This window comes from Caloenas nicobarica, chromosome 2 (assembly GCF_036013445.1).
Source record: "Caloenas nicobarica isolate bCalNic1 chromosome 2, bCalNic1.hap1, whole genome shotgun sequence".
Taxonomy (NCBI): domain Eukaryota; kingdom Metazoa; phylum Chordata; class Aves; order Columbiformes; family Columbidae; genus Caloenas; species Caloenas nicobarica.
In genome coordinates, this window is record NC_088246.1 from 162,539,317 (window position 1) to 162,557,526 (window position 18,210).

Genomic DNA, 18,210 nt, shown 5'->3' on the forward strand with positions numbered 1-18,210 from the left:
GGGACTGTGTCCTGGAGCTCTGGAGACAAACTTTCAGGCGAGGCCTTATCTGCCGTGGTGCAAACTGTCAGAATTCTTCTCTCTCTCATAACCGTTCACTCCGGAGTCTGTATTTTAGAACTCCAGCAGCAAACTCTCAGGCAAGGCCTGATAACCTTATGCAAAGCAGACTTTCAGGAGACAAAATTCTTAGAAAATAAAAAATTTAATGGAGTAGAATAATAGGAGGGCTGGCTCAAGCTGGGTACCTGCACAGAGGTCCAACCCGAACATAGAAAACCACAAACTTTTATATCCTTACAAACCATTCACACCATGATTCAGTTGAATAACAATATTTCACCTTTGGATTTTCTTGCTTCTCATTGGATCTTTTTTGCTGATTCCACGTGGGCCTTTGTTTTGTTCAGCTGTAGACATTTTTTATGGTCCATAGCCTTACAGGTGCTGTTTTGTCTGAATAATTACTTTCTTCTCAGCAAAGTGCAAAATAGACCTTATCTTCTAAGTGTTCAGTGTAGTTTGTAGTTGCTTTGGGTAAACATGAGCAGGACTTTACAGCTTAAAATTTTAGCAAGTCCAGCTTACCAAGTAACATGAAGCAAAGAGTATATTAAAAATCATACAGCCTTATGTCTCTAAATAATTCATTATATTTAGTGTGCATCTACTTAAGCTAAATGATTAATATTAAACTTAAATTGGGCTCATCTACTGACCTGTGAGTAGTAAAACCATTGCCATACGGCTCACTTATTTAGTAGGGAGAGCTCAAAGTGGGCTCATCCAGGCTGTCGTATTTATAAAATAAAGCGGTCGACTCGTAGTCAAATTGAATACAGTAGGAATAGTATGCACAAGACTCTCTGCAACCACAAGTTACCAGCATTCAGTTGCCGTTCTGCTTCCTTGGGGGTCTTCTGGAAGGAGTTCTTGGTCTGGCTGCGGCTCAGGCCTTTCCCTCCTCTGGAGCCTGGACCAAACTGCTGCTGGTTTGGCTGGGTGGCGGATCAAGTACATCCAGCACAACGCCGCACACAGGAACCGAAATAAATAAATAAAAATCACTGACTTGCTGCTACTAAAGCCACTAATGCTGTTCAAAACACCGTGAATTCCAAGACCGAGACTGGAGGTTCACCAAAAAAGCGCTTTGATGGAGCATTCCGGGTGCTTGGTCCAGCTCACGCTGTACCTGGGAGGGGTTTGCTTTTTCTTTGTGAATTGACAGCGGCTTTACTTGGTGGTTGGCTTTGCAAGAGGGGTTATAAAGCAAGGATTTTCTTGATAGGGTCTTTAAACAACAATTCATTTTAACAAGGAGTTGACAAGCCTGCTGCCTTTTCTGAAACGTAGTTCTGCACCAGCAGCCCTGCCAAAAAAAGTTTTAAAAGGGCTGAGGGGCCACCTGAGACTCCATAAACTTCAGGGTTTTACAGCACCAAACCACTGTCAGAGCAGTTTCCTCGATATTTTGCTGCATTGGTAAATCATTTATTTCTGTGGACTCTAAAGAAAATCTCTCAGGAAAGGGACATAAAAATGCATTGATAACGAAATACAACTGTCTGCTCACTGTCTGCAAAATCCTCTGACTGCAGCTACATGTGCAACACACTGTGTGTTGCTGGCTGGTCTTTGGGGGCAGTTATGGGGGGAAGGAAGAGCGGGTTAATCCTGCAAGAAGCACAGATTCCAGCTCAAAACCACTGTGCAATACTTTCAGTAATTTTCAGTACAAATCGTATTTACTTTCAGTGCGAGCCTCATGAAAGTAAATAAGAAAAGAAATATATAAATGCGCCAATATAAGACACAAAGTATTCTAAGGGACAGCAATCATAAAAATTACAGTGAGATAAAATTCATATGATTGCTTTGGTTTTCAGTCAGTGTCTTGCTAGTTTTGCATTTCATAGTTGAAGAAACACTGCGTAATCAATAAGTGTGTTATTCATACAATAATGATACCGTGCGTTCTCCTGGGACATTTTCCTTCTGAGGGATTTGGGCTTTTGCACACTTTCGTATTGTGTCTATCGGGCCCAGTCCTTGTTATTACCAGCTGCTTATTGATCTGTTATAACTTTCAAAAAGAAGTAAGGGTCGGTTTTTGGCGTGGTGTAGAAATCAGGCCTTTTACATAAGCAGGCAAGTCATCTTGCATCATCTAAGAAGGCACTTTCTGTGAACTGATTAAAAAAAAATAAACAATTAACATCTTTGTTCCATCCCATAGCAACAGTATCTGCAAATTTGAAAAACATATGGTCAGCTGTACGAGGACCGTAAGTCCTAAGGGCCAAAACTTTATTTAAACAGTTTAATCTTCATGTTTGTCATCTTTTACAGGGAGGAGGTTGCCTGTTTGCCATCCACTGTGGGGAATTTCCCAAGGTGGAAGCAGCAATTTCGTTCCAGGGCGAGCAAAACTGACTGAGGTGGGACCTGCATTCCTGGAGGAGTTTGGGGAAGGTGACTCAGGGGTGAAGTTTTCAGCGTGTTTCTCCTTGGGAAAACCACCCTGGTTCCTCTACAAAGATGAAAATGGGATGCATCAAAATCTAAATTTAAATAAATTCAGTGATGATGCTTTCACCTCTTCCTGCTGAGATGATTATCCAGTGTAGGTTGACTGTGTCTTTAGGAAGTTTATTCCAGTGTTTGGAAGGAGTTTCCCTTTGGCTCGCTGGTTTGTTTTGTGAATCATCTTACATCATAACCTTTTAATCACTATGCTGTTAAAGTATTTATAGAAAGGTTATCCCCTTGTCCTTTCAGTTATTTTTCCTAAGCTGTGTTGATTTGGTTTCGCTGCAGTGGTACCTCCTGGATTTTCATCTGTCGCCATTTCTTTATGTCATCTAATAAGCTTCTTTTTTTGACATATGATAAAGCAAGTCCTACTCTTATGAAAAAGTTATCGAGGATCTAATAGAAAATGATAAACTATGATAGTCAAATATCTTAGAGAATATTAAAAGAACAATCTGTCCTATTGAATTTCAGTTTAAGGAAAAAAAAAAAAAAACAAACATAAATTTGTGTTACATCCTATTACATCGCTTCATATAACCTTGTGGAGTTTCATTCCTATTAAATACTGCAGGACTTTGCCACAAAGCAGGAGAACACAAAGAATAACTAGCATGAAGAGTAAAGGATCGTCGTGTGGATTTCACAGCTTTATAATATGTTTTGCGATCCCATCACTTCTTACAAAATCGAAACTACTATCAATTTCTCTCCAGTTTTGGATTGACTGGAAGTGTTGATGGGTTCAGGAAGAGAGAGGTAATTAAACAACATATCACAAGAAAGTGTTGATGAGTGTTTCATTTATCCCATTAGCACACAGTTGCTGTGTCACTCCCAATATCCATGTAAACAAGGCAGCAAAGCTTTTCTGATACAGCAGTAAAGGAAGAATAAAGAGCAACTTATCACTGCAATAATAGGAAGAAGGAAGCCTGAATACTTGTTTGGAACACGTACAAATCAACTTCTCCAGATTTTATAATAATCTAGAAACTATTTATTTAGAATAGTTTTTTTGTCTGCTGCTGTGCTTAAGGGGTTTCCTTTTTTGCCCCCCTCTAAAATTCTTTCAGACATTTCTTTCTCCATTTGCTCCAATTTCTTTTCAGACCTCAATGAAAAATTTTTGCTTTTTCTCACCTCTACAAATTACTACATCCTTTCACTATTTTTTCCTGCTATTTTCACTACTTGGGCTGGTTTATAGCTTTTCTAAAAGCTACTAGACAAAATATAGCTGTTTTTTTAGCAGTACTTAACTTTTCAATCCCTAATTAATTGGACAATGGCAGAGTTGGAAGAGTGCTTTTTTCGATAAAAATGCTGGTTTCTAGTCAAATGCCTTATATACCAAACCAGTCTACTTGCAAGGAGCACAGGAACAAGCGGAAGTTGCTCTGAATGCTTCACAAAACCAAGGCTGATGCTTATTTTCCATTTCCAGAGATCTACGATGGTGACCTAAGATTCCCTGAAAACAGTAAAGCTCACAGAGCTTATCGCAGCATATCTGTGTGTTGTTACCTGCGAGGAATTTAATAAAAAAGATATTATGGCAACAATAAAAGGAGGCTGGAGAATGCCAGCTAATCCCCGAACAACCTTATTTCAGTCTATTTAAAGTCCAAGAGAGACTTGAATTACAGGACCGAGCAGATTCTGACATAAAACAGGTGTTCTTCATGTCCCAAGCTAGCGACTATCTGGCAGGTCCGGTATGTCACAAGAAGGAATCAGGAGCTGTAAAGAGATGATTTTCAATACTTTGTGCTTCATTCCTGCATCGGTTACACGTGGGTATATCTGCAATATCTGCGGATTTTAGTGGCGTTACAATTTATCTTAGCATCGCTAGATTTGACCCTTCCTTTTCTAGAAATGCATTACTGTGTCTGAATTAGGAAAATAAAAGCTGCAAGCCGACATAAAAAACTTCATATCCAAGGCAGTGATAAGACAATCACCTCATCTATGAAGCATGTCCGATACTCTCAGTAATCCTAGTGATCAGCTTTGTTTATGAAAAACAGAGATATTGAATCAAGATTCTTCGCACTTGGAGCAGGGATGACAAGTGGCACTTAAAACTGATGTTGATGGAGCTAAAGGAGCACATGCCAAGTAACGCAAAGGAGAGGGAACAAGGCTAAACCAAGCTGGAGGAGACAAAAACTTGGAGTTCGGAACAAACCCCTCGTCCCACTTAATGAAAAAAACAGCACTGATAATTTGCTCAGGTCAGTAATGCGGTTGCTGCTGTACTTGTATAATCAGAAAGAAAAAATGTTGGATACAGAGAAACTGTGTGGCAGGAGTTACAAGTACGAAGGGTGCAAGAAGAGAGGGAATTAAAGGAGATTCCAGCTCTCAAAGCCGTTGTACCTGTTTCTTCCCTTTGACATTTAAAGGCATGAAAGTACCCAAAGCATAACTGAAAACCTCCTTTTTATGACGGGATTGTGAAAGAAGGAAACACATCATGCAAAGCAAGGAACCATGAAATACGAGTTGGTACATAGGTACCTAAAAAAAGAAGAAAATGGTCTGGGTTTAAAATGTGTATTTCTGGTGTAATTATGCAAATGAAATGTTTGCTTCATTGCCTGGTTTTAAAGGTAAATTCCCACTACCAGAATCCACTCTCTATTTGGTTACTGTTATTAGAGCTCCAGTTACTATCACTGATTAGTCAAGAATTGTGCTTTCCACCTGTGGTCTCATTCAGTTAATAGTTTTTATCCTGAATAACACATTTGGGAAGGAGAAGAATTATTGTTTTCTATGCATCTGTGCTACATCTCTCACAACAGATTCCCACTCTCTTCAGTCTGCAACTGCCACTGCGCAATCATTTTTAAATAATAATAATGTGCTCAATAATGTAATAAAATCTTCCATTTCAGAAAGAAAGGTTTAAAAAATCACCAGAGATGAGCCCTCCGTTTTGGAGATTCATTGAAAAAAAGCAAATGTACTTTTTCTAGTGTTTGTAAGGAGTCGGCTGAACTTGTGTCAAGATTTCCATCCACACTATAGCACAGAAAGAGAAAGTCCACGTAATGACAGCAAGAAAGATCAAAAATCTAGACAATGTAGTTACGAATAAAGATTGAAAAAGATGAGCTTGTTGAATCTAGAAAATAGAAGATCTGGGGAAATGGGGGTTACTGCTCAGTTATATGAAGTCTTGCTGCAAAAGAAGCAGAAAAAACAATTTTTCGTGCCCACAGAGTCAAGAAACCATTGGCTTAAATTGGCTTGGATTGCTGGTAGAAGATTTAATTTAGATATGAAAATTTCTATCCAGTATCAAGGATAATAAAGCACTTGTACAAACTACCTGGGAAGGCCTGGACTTTCTACTGCTGGAGGTTTTCTAAACCAGATTGAATCACAAATCATCTGCGGAAGATGGTTTTGAGGAGGAACCAAATGATCTCCTGAAACCTCTTTTAGCCCTATAGATTTTATGATTTGGCCAATGTCAGGGAGGAGGGCAGTAATGATTGAGCTTATGAGAAATTTTAAAAAAGATGATGTTGTAGCTTAAATATATATTCAAACATAAGCCCTCACTGTTGTTTCAAACCCAGGTGCGTGTAGCTCATCTCTTTCTACCAGCACCCATAAGTGGATGTCAAAAAACAAAGTGCAGGGAAGATGTTCCTGACCACTCTACCAGTCTCCAACTATTCTCAGCTCTCTAATTTCCTGACCCCGTTGTGGTCTTTGCTGATTCCTTCCTCCAGCTATTCATCCAGATTTCATCCCATAATAATGTTCATATTTTTCATGTCTGCTACTTGCTTCATGAAGGACCAACTTATTTTTTATTTTGAGTCCCATTAGCTTCATTTGAAGACATTAGTCTTCATGCTAGAAGAAACTGAAATGTTACTCCTACCCTCTGCTTCCTATCTTTGAAAAATTATTTATATTGGTCAAGACTAGCTAAGAGGACAATCTTATTCCATGACTTCCTACTTCCTTTGAAAACCTTTTGTTAAAACTTTTTTGGAAATGTGAGATCATTTAATTTAGCTGGTTATTGATATCCACAAGCCTGTTAACCCATTAAAAAGTCAAGAGATCTGTAAAGTGCAATTTACCAGCAGTTAAATCTTTTTTGCCTTCCTTCATCAGAGTTTCACCTAATTTGTCCGGCTCAGATGTCAGGTTTATAAGCTTGTAGTTCCCTGGATCTCTCCTGGATCCTCTCCAGTCTTCACGTACCAGGAAAGTTTTAAGGGAAACCTTGCACATTGGTGTAAATAATTCAGATATTTAATTTTTTATTTTCTGTAAAACCCTTGGGTAAATATGTCTAGCCCTGCTGTTTTGTCTGTGTTTATTCTGTCTTTTTAAACTGTACTTTTAGTTCAATTTCAAGCAGATTCTTTGCTGAATCTTCCCCTCAAATCGGGTCTGGGATGTTTATCACCCCTGTTTCTTCTGTGGTAAACACTGCTGCAAAGAATTCATTCTACAATGACCTTTTTCTCCGCAAGAGATTCTTGTATAAAGGTACTATCGGTTGGTCTTACAGGCAGGCTTTTCACTCCTGATGTGTTGAAAGAAAAATTTAATATTAGTGTTGTTTCCTTTCACTGATTGCTCCTCAGTCTTCTTTGGCCTGCCTCCTTATACTTTCACTTTTAATCTGCTAGAGTTCCCAATTCTGTTCTTTTTGGATGCAGCTTTAGCTTTTTGAAGGATGCCGTCTTATTTCTAACAGCAGCCTTTACCCTTCTGTCGAACCACACTGGCTTAATTTTTTCTCTGGGCTTTTCTAAGGGAAAAAAAGCAGCATGTTTCTTACTCGACACCCTTCAGTACTGTCAACAAGTGTAATGATTTAATTCTTCCAACTTCCCCATTTATCTTTTCTTTTTTAAGAGTTTATTTTTACATAGTCCTGCTGCTGAATTTGGGTGAAGCTTTGGTGGACTGCTCGGCTCCTGTCGCTCCCATAGGGAAGTTGACACAAGGTACATTGTGGAATCTGCTACAGGATGTTGACTTCATGATGAGATTTTGAACTAGATTTTTATATCAACACAGATGTTATATTTCTTCTTCTGGGATCAGTAACCAGCTGCTGCTTCACACTCAGACATGACCTTTGCTCAATCTCCATGGAGGTAACTAAAGTCACCAAATGCACTTGTATTTCCTGCCTTTACTACCATTTTCTTTTTCTTTTTTGTTAGCATCAGTGAGTAGTGCTGTGCTGGTGAGCAGTAAGATCTATTGACCCAAGCATTTATTGTTCCTTCTTGGCCTGGAGTTTCAATTCATAGCTATTCTTGATGACAAGTTTTCCTCTCTCTTTCCAGCACATGGCTCATTTGATATAGGGTCCCTTTGATTGTTTTCCTTCCACCGAGTTTTTGGTACATAGAATCCTTTTGGTTGGAAGAGACCCTTAAGATCGTCGAGTCCAACCACTAACCTAACACTGGGACACCAAACCATGTCCCTGAGAACCTCATCTATGTGTCTGTAAAGCCCCATCCACGGATGGTGATTCCACCACTGCCCTGGGCAGCCTGTTCCAATGCCTGACAACCCTTTCTGTGGAGAAATTTTTCCTAATATCCAATCTAAACCTCTCCTGGCACAACTTGAGGCCAATTCCTCTTGTCCTGTCACTTGTTCCTTGGGAGAAGAGACCAACCCCCTCCATGCTCCAACCTCCTTTCAGGCAGTTGCAGAGAGTGAGAAGGTCTCCCTTCAACCTCCTGTTCTCCAGGCTGAACCCTCCAGGTCCATCAGCCGCTCCCCATGACACTTGTGCTCCAGCCCCTTCCCCACCTCCATTCCCTTCTCTGTACTCATTCCACCACCTCAAGGGCTTTCTTGTCGTGAGAGGCCCCAAACTGACCCCAGGATTTGAGTTGCGGCCTCACCAGTGCCCAGTACAGCGGGACGGTCACTGCCCTGGGTCTGCTGGCCACAGTAGTGCTGATGCGAGCCAGGATGCTGTTGGCCTTCTTGGCCACCTGGGCATCCATCTCTTCATTCAGGCTCAAAAAGGCCAGTTCCACCATCTTTGATTGTAAGATTTCCAGCATTTGGATAGTAACACATGTACTACTACTCTGGTTTGTGCCTTGACGAATGTCTATCCATTTTCCATTTCCTGTTTTATTATTTACCTCCAGTGACCTGTTCTTCATTGAGGGCTTCCTATGTTTGTGTCTTCATCTTTAGAAATGTCACCTAAAACCATATGCAGTTGTGCACCAGTTGGCTTCCTTCCCTCTTCACTTTAAAAGGCCTCTCACAGCTTCCTTGATCTCAAGTGGCGATGCCTCAAATAAACTCCATCTCTCCTAAACTGGCTTTTGATGCTCTACGTGTGTCAGATGAGCCTGAAATCATCTTACATTTATACTCCAACTCTCCACCACTTTCCCTGGACCTGCAAGAGACAAGGAACATTTCAGAGAACGTTACCATAGACATCCTTCCCTTTGTTTAGCAGGAGCCTAAATTTTGTGTCTGAACCTCCCTTGCCTGTGACATTGATACCCATTTGGGCCATGACTGCAGATTCCTCATCACTTGCTTCTTCTAATCTTACAACTACCTTTGCATATTATAGCAATCATCTTATATTTTTAAATACCTTTAATAGTTGATAACTTCTTTCCTGATTGATCCTCCAAGCATCTTAGTTTTGCTATCCTCTTGTAAATGGTCTCAATTTCTATATGATTTCTCTGGAGGAAGTGGAAAGGGAAAAAAAAATTAGAAAGAAATGTTGTATGATAAAAAAACTAGAACCGTTCAATGTGATTTAAAGTTTGTGATGACCTGGAGAGGAGAAAAAGTGAGAGAAACTTAAGGGTATTCAACTGCAAAGCCCAGGAGCATATGATTTGATTAAATTTAGCAGCTTGAACCAGCTCCTCCCCTCCCATCTGAATGGCTGGCAGATAATCTGTGATCATGGAAATATGGTTTTCTTTGCCCTTAGTTATGTTACTAAATCTCTCCTAAAATTTCTCAGTGTCATGACTACATATAGCGATAGTGGGCACAATAAATAAGACAAGATACCACACAGACCCAAACGAAGCACTTTGGCTAACAAAGTGCTCATAGTACAAGTTGCCAATACTGATTGGATCTCTTGTCGCTTCTGGCACTGGAGATGAGAACCACGACAAGAAATATCAGCAATTAGGTCCTGTTTCATGAAGGAGGTTGGGATGGCTACTCTACAAAACTATCTGCGAGAAGATTTCTTAGATTTTTTAGAGAGCTGTGTCAATAAGTCATAGAATCATAGAATGGTTTGGGTTGGAAGGGGCCTTCAAAGGTCATCTTGTCCAGTCCCTGCCATGAGCAGGGACATCTTCAACTAGATCAGACTGCTCAGAGCCCTGTCCAGCCTGGCCTTGGATGTCTCCAGGAATGGGGCATCTACCAATGCTTTTGCTATTAAGCGTTAGAGATCTAAAATGTTCTCCTCTTGAGAGGTCCTGCTGTCTCAATGGAACTGAGCAGTTCCTTCTCAGCACTTCATGAGATTCATGACATCGGTGCCCTTTTATCAAATACTCCAGTGAAGCTCATCTCAGCTGACCTCATAAGCATGTTCTGGGTGCATGTCATGATGACCGGTAACATTGTCCTGATTTTCTAGTAGTCCAAAATCTGGGGTTTTTTTGTAATATAATAGGAATTGGCTTGCTTGGTTAGGAAGTGAGTAGATTGGGCTCAAGTCTCTCGGGTTGGGAGTTTTCCAATCCACCATTCCCGCGTCCTAGAAAAATGTGCTAAACACACAGCTGGGTTAAAGTTGTTTTCTGTCCTGCTAGGCAAAGCTGTGCCTTTGTACAGAAAAAAAATAAAGGCCTTCAGGCTTCATAAAGCTAATGAAGGAACGACCAAAAAGAAACATGACGTTGTAGCTCATGAAAGAGGGGATCCTAGGCAACCTCTGCAAAATTACTTTGCCTTCCCTCTTAAAAATGAGTTTTTACTAACTATTGGAGCGAGCTACAGCCATATGTTTTATAGGAAAGCTTTTATCACTGATTCTTTTCACATTGAATGTCCTCTTTAATAAATGAAATAAATGCTAAATGCAAATAGACCTTGCCTCTCATTATGACATCTTTGTACTTTTTATTATGTGAATAGGAGAGATGAGTACAAGTGTATGCCATACGTCTAACTGGAGAAGACACACAACAGTGCTGAGACTTGGCCTTGCAACCCTGTGACATTAGACCTGGATTCGTGCCACAGTGACTGGGCATCTTTTGTACCTCATGCCCACCTTCATTGAATTTACTTCCTTAAAGTATACTAGTTATTCAGCCGTTTCAAAGCTGTCATTGATGGCTGACCTCCAAGGACAAGGCTGGTTGCTACAATAAGGCAACCACAAGGTTGCTTCGGGACTGAATGGATGCGCCAGTTTGAGACCAGGAGGATACTACGTTGTGGAGAATCTCTCCATCCTGAATTAGTTAAATCTCCATAATACTTGCAGTCAAGAAAGACAGATGAGGGTGGTTAAAAAAAGGATATGTTAAGATTAGGCTTAGGCCAATTAACAAGCTGAAGGGTTATATTCTACTGGTTTAAATTTCACCAAGAATTTCAAATCAATGATGTAGCTCATTAAGATAACATGTCCCAAAGCTTTACATGATGATGGGTGTTGATGTGCTGTTGAATAAACCCCTCCGTATTGATCAGAAGTGGTTGTGCTTCAGGAGTGGGTCAACTGTCCTGGCCCAAGGTTAATCTGAAGTCAATGTAAGGACTTCTGTGGAGTCAATAAGCTTTGGATCAATTTCCTTTGTCAGTTCACAAAGTGCTTTTGAATAATTTATGCTGAAGGCATTATATAAATCAAAATTAGTGTTTTCATTTACTTGCATATCATAAGAATAAAACTTTTTTTGGAAATTGTTTTACTTAGTTATTTTTTCCATTTGGAGATTAGAGCTGAAGTCTATTGACCAGTCTGATTAAAGAATGTGAAATCAGAGTGAAGCTGTCTCCCTCATTTTAACAAGTTAGTTGTACCCATTTTCTTTTTCTCAGACAGATTTGATGAAGTGAGATACAAATCTACACACCTGCAGGCCATTGAGATAATACAGTACTCGGGCTAGGTACATGAAGAGAAATGGTGGTAAGAATACACACATTCATCAGGATGATATATGCAAAAAGAGAGAGTGATTAACTTCACAAAATGTTTTTCATAGTCCGGTGGCTTAAGATATTAAAGAACCGCTGTTTGAATGAGCCAGATCTCTTGACCTTGAAATGATATAGTTTCAAAAACAAGAGAAGCAAACGTGGGCCAACTGATCCATTTATTTGAAGTATTTTAAATACCCCCGATTTAGTATGCTGATCTACGTTATAACCTGATCTCGGTGGGAGCTGCCACCAGAAGAAGAGCTGGTCCTGCTTTTTCCAGAAAGAACTGGAATTGCCTCTTTTGCAGCAGCCTGAAGCTGGACCAAGTTAGGCACAACATGAAAATGTACCCTAATATTGGCAGTTTTCTCTGAATGGCACCATAGCCACATATGATTATGGAAAGTTCCATAATTTTAAGATCTTACATGGTCATTTATTTGAGAAACAATAAAAAGTTATATGTTCATAAGTATGAAGAGTGGTTGTTTTATTTTTGTCTTCAAGATGATGCCTGCTACTGAAATAATTAATTTATTTTAAACATTTGTATTAGACTGTAGTGACATATGGAGGTAGAATAATAGGAGATGCCATGTCCCATTTTAGGCCAACTACTACAAGGGCCAGTAAATCTCTGTCTCCTGGAAGGTGAAAAAGAACCCCAAACCATTGGTGACCCACCTGTGTTTTGCAGAGATGAAGTTCATTATGGTCCTCAGAAGGGGGACTACTAAAACTGAGATTACCTTAATAGAAAAGTGGGAGTAAGCCAAGACCCTACAAGAGCAAAAAGATTAGGAGAGGAAACTCCATTTTAGAGCTCAAAAATGCAGGGGTGACACAAGCATTGCTAAAAGTAAATTCAAATTAATCCTGGCAAAGCAAGTTAAAATAAGGAGCAAGGATTTCTTCAGTACTTAAACATGAAAACAGAAAGAAAATGTGGAATAAGAAATACAGGGCAGACATTAAAGATAATGGAAATATGACCCTGCAGTTAAAGGTCTACTTCAGCTCGGTTTTCTGTAAGGAGTCTGATGTAGAATGTGCTACGGAAAGACAAGATGATTAATGGGAAGAGGACTGTGGGCATGGAAATTTCTATTACCAAAGTGGAAACAAAACTCTCTAAACTAGTTTCATTTAGCTAGGGAGAAGGGAGGAGATATGGAGCTGGGTAATCAGAATTCTTGATATTTGAAAGAGCTGGCTCAGGAAATCAGTGCTCCATCTCAAAGCTCTTTAATAAATGCATGAAGTTGGGGGTGGTTCCATCTGTATGTCAAATAATAAATATAGCGTCCATATTTGAGTGCAGAAAAGCAACCACCCAACCCCACAAATGTGCAAGCTTTAGAATAAATCTTCACAAAACCAAAAATGAATGAATAATTAAAGAAAAGAAACGACCACAAGGAGGTGAAAATAAATCAAGATTTGAGGAAATACAGATTTATCAAAGGCTGTTTATGTCTGATATCTTTCCTTTAAAAGGATAACCAATTCTTATGGATGCGAAAAACGCTTTAGACATAATCTACTTAGATTTCAATGAAGCAATACCAATATTGTGCCATATGGGATATTATTAACTGGAGAAAATGTGGATCATTTCCAAAATACTAATGTGGTAAGTAAATACTAAAGAGAAATGACCCGGGGTTCTGTAGAAAAGAGAACTTGTAGTTTGCAGGGCAGTTTTTAGTGGAGTTTCACAATGCTCTATCTTCAGACTAATCTTATTTAATGTTTCCAGTGGTGACCCTGGCTTAGAAAAATAAAGATTTTCTAATGAAATTTGTAGACAGCACAAAGCTGGGAGGCACGGGCAATTCAGAAGAGGATTGGTGTATTAGTGACGGGAATTGGATGGAGAACTGAAAAATAGGATAGTACAAAGGGTAAGGTCATGCATGGCATGTGGGGATTAATAACCACAGAATCAGCTATAAAGCTGGAGCTTGTCAGTGGAAAATGAGGGAGTAAAAAAGACGTGTTGTGTTGGTTGATCACAGAATGATACAGCTCTGAAAAAGCAAACATCCTAGGGATGTCTCAGCTGAGTTGATCTCAGGAGAGGTCTGTGATGAGACCGTAGTGAGTCCTTTTACAGAACCGTGTACAATATCCTTGACTCCCACACACGAGAAATACAACCTAAAACTGGTGTTGTGAAGTTCATCTGAGGCCATCAGTGTCATGGAGAGGTTATCAGATAAGAAAAGCCTAGAAGTGTTCATGTTTTATACAGCCTAGCAAAATGAAAGCTGTGAGGGAATATTGTTATTCTTTAAATATCACAGAATCACAGAATGGTTGGGGTTGGAAGGGACCTCTGGAGATCACCTAGTCCAACCCACCTGCTAAAGCAGGTTCACCAGAGCAGATCACACAGGAATGTGTCCAGGTGGGTTTGAATGTCTCCAGAGAAGGAGACTCCACAGCCTCTCTGGGCACCAGGGTTCCAGGGCTCTGGCACCCTCGAAGTAAAGAAGGTTCTCCTCCTATTCATATGGAGCCTCCTGTGTTTCAATCTGTGCCCATTGCTCCTCATCCTATCATTGGGCACCACTGAAAAGAGTCTGGTCCATCCTCTTGACATCCACCCTTGAGATATTGATAAACATTGATGAGATCCCCTCTCACCTTCTATTCTCCAGGCTGAACAGACCCAGCTCTCTCAGTCTCTCTTCATAAGAAATATGCTCTAGGCCCCTCATCATCTTCATAGCCCAAAGATAAGTGAACTCAAGGAACAGAGAAGGACTCTTTAAGCAGAGGGAGACCACTCATGCAAGAATAAATTAGCATACATTGGACATGGATTAATTTAGTGTGGAAAGAATTAAGGTGGAAGGTTCTGGGCCAATGTCCTAACTTCAGTAGAGGGAACAAAAGACCTCACTTTCAGGTAGATTGATTAAGAAACTGTAAGATATCACCAGATGTGACACCAGCCATAGTACAGAATGAGTTTTAACTGCCCAGAAAGTTTCTGGATACACTGACTTGGCATGAATGAGACTTTGAGGTCTACTGTTGGTTCCAGGCAGGAAGGATTATACTGATCTTTAGGTGAAGGAGATGTTTGTGAGGTTAAATGAGCTGAGCCGTGCCCTGAAGGCAACTCTTCTTCTACATGGAGACTCTTGGGATCCCAGACTGGTTCCGATTTTAGTTGAAACACTGCCATCAGATCAAAAATGAGCAAGGATGAATCTAAACCAAACCACTAATGCCCAGGCTAGGTCTACAGAAGCGAGGAGAAAAATCTTTTGTTTGTGTTTTGTATTTCTACCTGCTGGATGAGACTAAGAGCTACAGGCAACAGCAGTTGCAATCAAAGGACATTCATCAAACAAGAGGGGAAGACGTCATGTCCTTGTTGAGCTGTCCTTTCCTTTTCCAGCTTCTCTGACTAAACGTTTCAGCAGAATAAGAAGTTTTTCTGTACAGGGCTAACCTGCTGTACTTGCAAAAAACAATTTACATGCTCGCTCACACGATGTATCCAAAGCAAATGTTCAGAACCAGTCAGGAGACCTTACTCAGCAGTGACATTGCATTCTCGTTGTTGTAAGGGATAATTTACTCAACCCCTTTCTCAGTTTACTGAGTGACTGAAATACAATATAAGAAACATCTCACCTAGAGCCATATGTAACCTTCTCAACGCCCTTCTAAAATTACAAAAAGCTCTGCACTGATTGGAGGAAAATGCATTTTTTTAAGGCACTGACATTACTCAAAAGTCAAATAATGAACAATAATGGACAATTTTATAAGAGAAACATATTTCTTTTTTTCTAGACAATCTAAACTTACATCTCCTTACACTGCAGTGTCTTATCCACATCAAAGATGTATTCCACAGGTTAGTTAAGAGGAAAGTGTTCTTGCTCTTGACAGTTCATCCCACACAAGGAATACTGCTCATGTGGGATCAACTGTGAAAAAGCCAGGAAAAAGGCTTTCCTCTGAGAGAGAGATCAAAATACCATTTTTGGAACCGTTTTGAACAAATACTCTGCAGTGTTTCCAGAGGCGTCTTGAGGGAAATTATCTTTCTTGTGGATGCTACAAGCTGGGTGCCACCAGGTCACTGTGACCCAACGGTCAACGTCAATGGGGGAGTCAGGCAGGGGAGTGACAACACAGTCATTCTCAGAAGATTTCGGAAGGGTTCACAGAGCAGTCAAAAAAAGCTGGATACATTTTTAACACGGATTGCGAAAAGGAAAATACTAAAAAGCAAAAATCATAACTTATGATTTACGTGTGATTAATGTTTTTCAGAAACCCACGTTCGAGTGACAGTCGGTGATATTAAATTCCACCAGTAGTCAGGCCATGTCATACGAAAAAAAATGATCCACTGAACAGTCAGGCTGAAAAGAACGCAGAACATCAGTCCATGTTTGGAGAAAAAGGGATGGGGAGGCGAAAACCATCATAACTCCCCTGTAATTCCCATAGTGACGAGAGAGGACAGTCCTTGTGCTATCCATGGGGTGTGTAAGCAAGGAATATTCTTGATATGCAAAACACTGAGAGCTGCTATCAGAGAGGTTTAGCAGTTTAAAGGGAAAGTTGGCTATTCAAAAAGAATTCAAAAACTGGTCACGCATGTATATTTATTCTCATTTTTGTGAGGCAAGCAGAAGGATGCTCTTTGGTGGGAGGACTTGAAGAGCACAACTGTGTTCTCCCCTGGTTCAGCTCCAAAGTGGCACCTGGTTACGAGCCAATAATTCCATTCAGAAGAAAATAAATAAGAGCATGTGGTGGTACAGAAGACCAACAGAGTGCTGAAATTTAACGAAGGAACCGATGGGATGTTACAAAGAGAGATTTTGCCATTCAGAGAATCACATGTAGCTCAAACATGATGCTGCAGTGGAACCGAGACTAACACAAAACATGCCTTTGACCTTGCAAAGTCTGAGCTGATCTTTGGAAGGCAGTGATGGATTCTTTAATTTAAATCATTAAAATAAAGCCAAATCAAAACAGCATCTGAGCATGCATTCAGAGAAAGCTCTCTTATTGTGCCAAGAGTAGCCTGCATGCCAGAGCTCTAAATAAACAGTCTAAATATACAGGTTCATAAATCTTGTGTGTGAAATTAAAACAAGGGGAAGGACATTGATTTATTACATGTTTATTGGAAAGCTTAAGTCTTTAGTTGTAATAATGGTGTCCTCCGTGCTTTGTAAGGGGGCAGAAGTGCTTGACTTCAATTGTGCTTTTCCTGGTTTTAGTAATTGTAAGGTCAGTAGGAAGAGTTCCCAGACCAGTAATCTTTTTGGCTCTGCTCTCAGGTTGTTTCTAGATTCTCGTTAAAATTTCACTGCTCAGTCTAGTCTAAGTTCCCCAAAAATAAACTGATCTCCTGAATGTGAAATGTAGCTCTTGTTTCAGGGAAGGCGTTTTGTGGAAAATGCCATAAAAATCAGGGAAAGCATTCGAGAGCTTTGCAGTCAGATTGTGACTGATGTACATCACATAAACTTTGCTACTTATTAAGCATTAATGAAGCAATAGTAATTTTACATCAGATGCATCTGGTTTATTATCAGATGCATCTAGTTTATTAGAAATATGTCTTTTTGATTACTGCTAAAAGTGTGAGGTCTTTTTTTAAATTAATTTTTTTCCCCACTCATAGTAGCTCCATAACCTCTGGACTTGGGTAGCTCCACTGTCTATCATGCCTGTTGCACGGAGAGAAGGGGATGTATGGGCAGGAAAGCTTTTAGTACTACTCAAATACAATTAAATTAAACACTATTTATTAAACAGTCTAAACCAAACAGTTTCAGAACAAATATGAGGCGCTGGTGCTTATTTTAAAAATGTTCTTTAAGCTTCAATGATTGCTTACTGTACCCTGTTGGTACTATTCAAAGTCCAAACATGCTGAACTGAGCTAGGCTTGAAGATAACAGTGGCGGTAAGAAATAAGGAAATAAGGCGAGTAAGAAATAGGAATGGAGGGGCAGATAGTGAGTGTCATTGAGGGTCATACTTTTCTACTGGTATGTGCTGATGAGCTCTGATGTGCTGTAACATGTAAATAAGTCTTGTGTTACACATGATAACTTGTCAACATGGTGGCTGCATGCACCGTGGAAGGGTGGCTTCATCTCTAGTCCTTCATTTGGAGAACATAGGTCTACTAAGATTCTCTTTGAGATGGACACGGTCCCAAGAAGTCAAGAAGGGTAGAAGCTGGCCAGGTTTGGCTCCATCTTCACTTCCTACAATCAAAAGCAAAAAAGAGATGTGCCAGGTGGATGCACAGAAAAAGCAGTTTAAGAACAGGGCAGGTGTAAAATGAAGATCCTCTGGCAGTCCGTGACTTAGGGCCATCCTGAGCCAGGATATAATCACATCTTTATGATGAGTAACCCTCAATAGACCTTCCTTAGATGAATGCATCTGATTGCATTTGAATCTACTGTCATCTATGCAAAAGCTTGAGGTGATGATTTC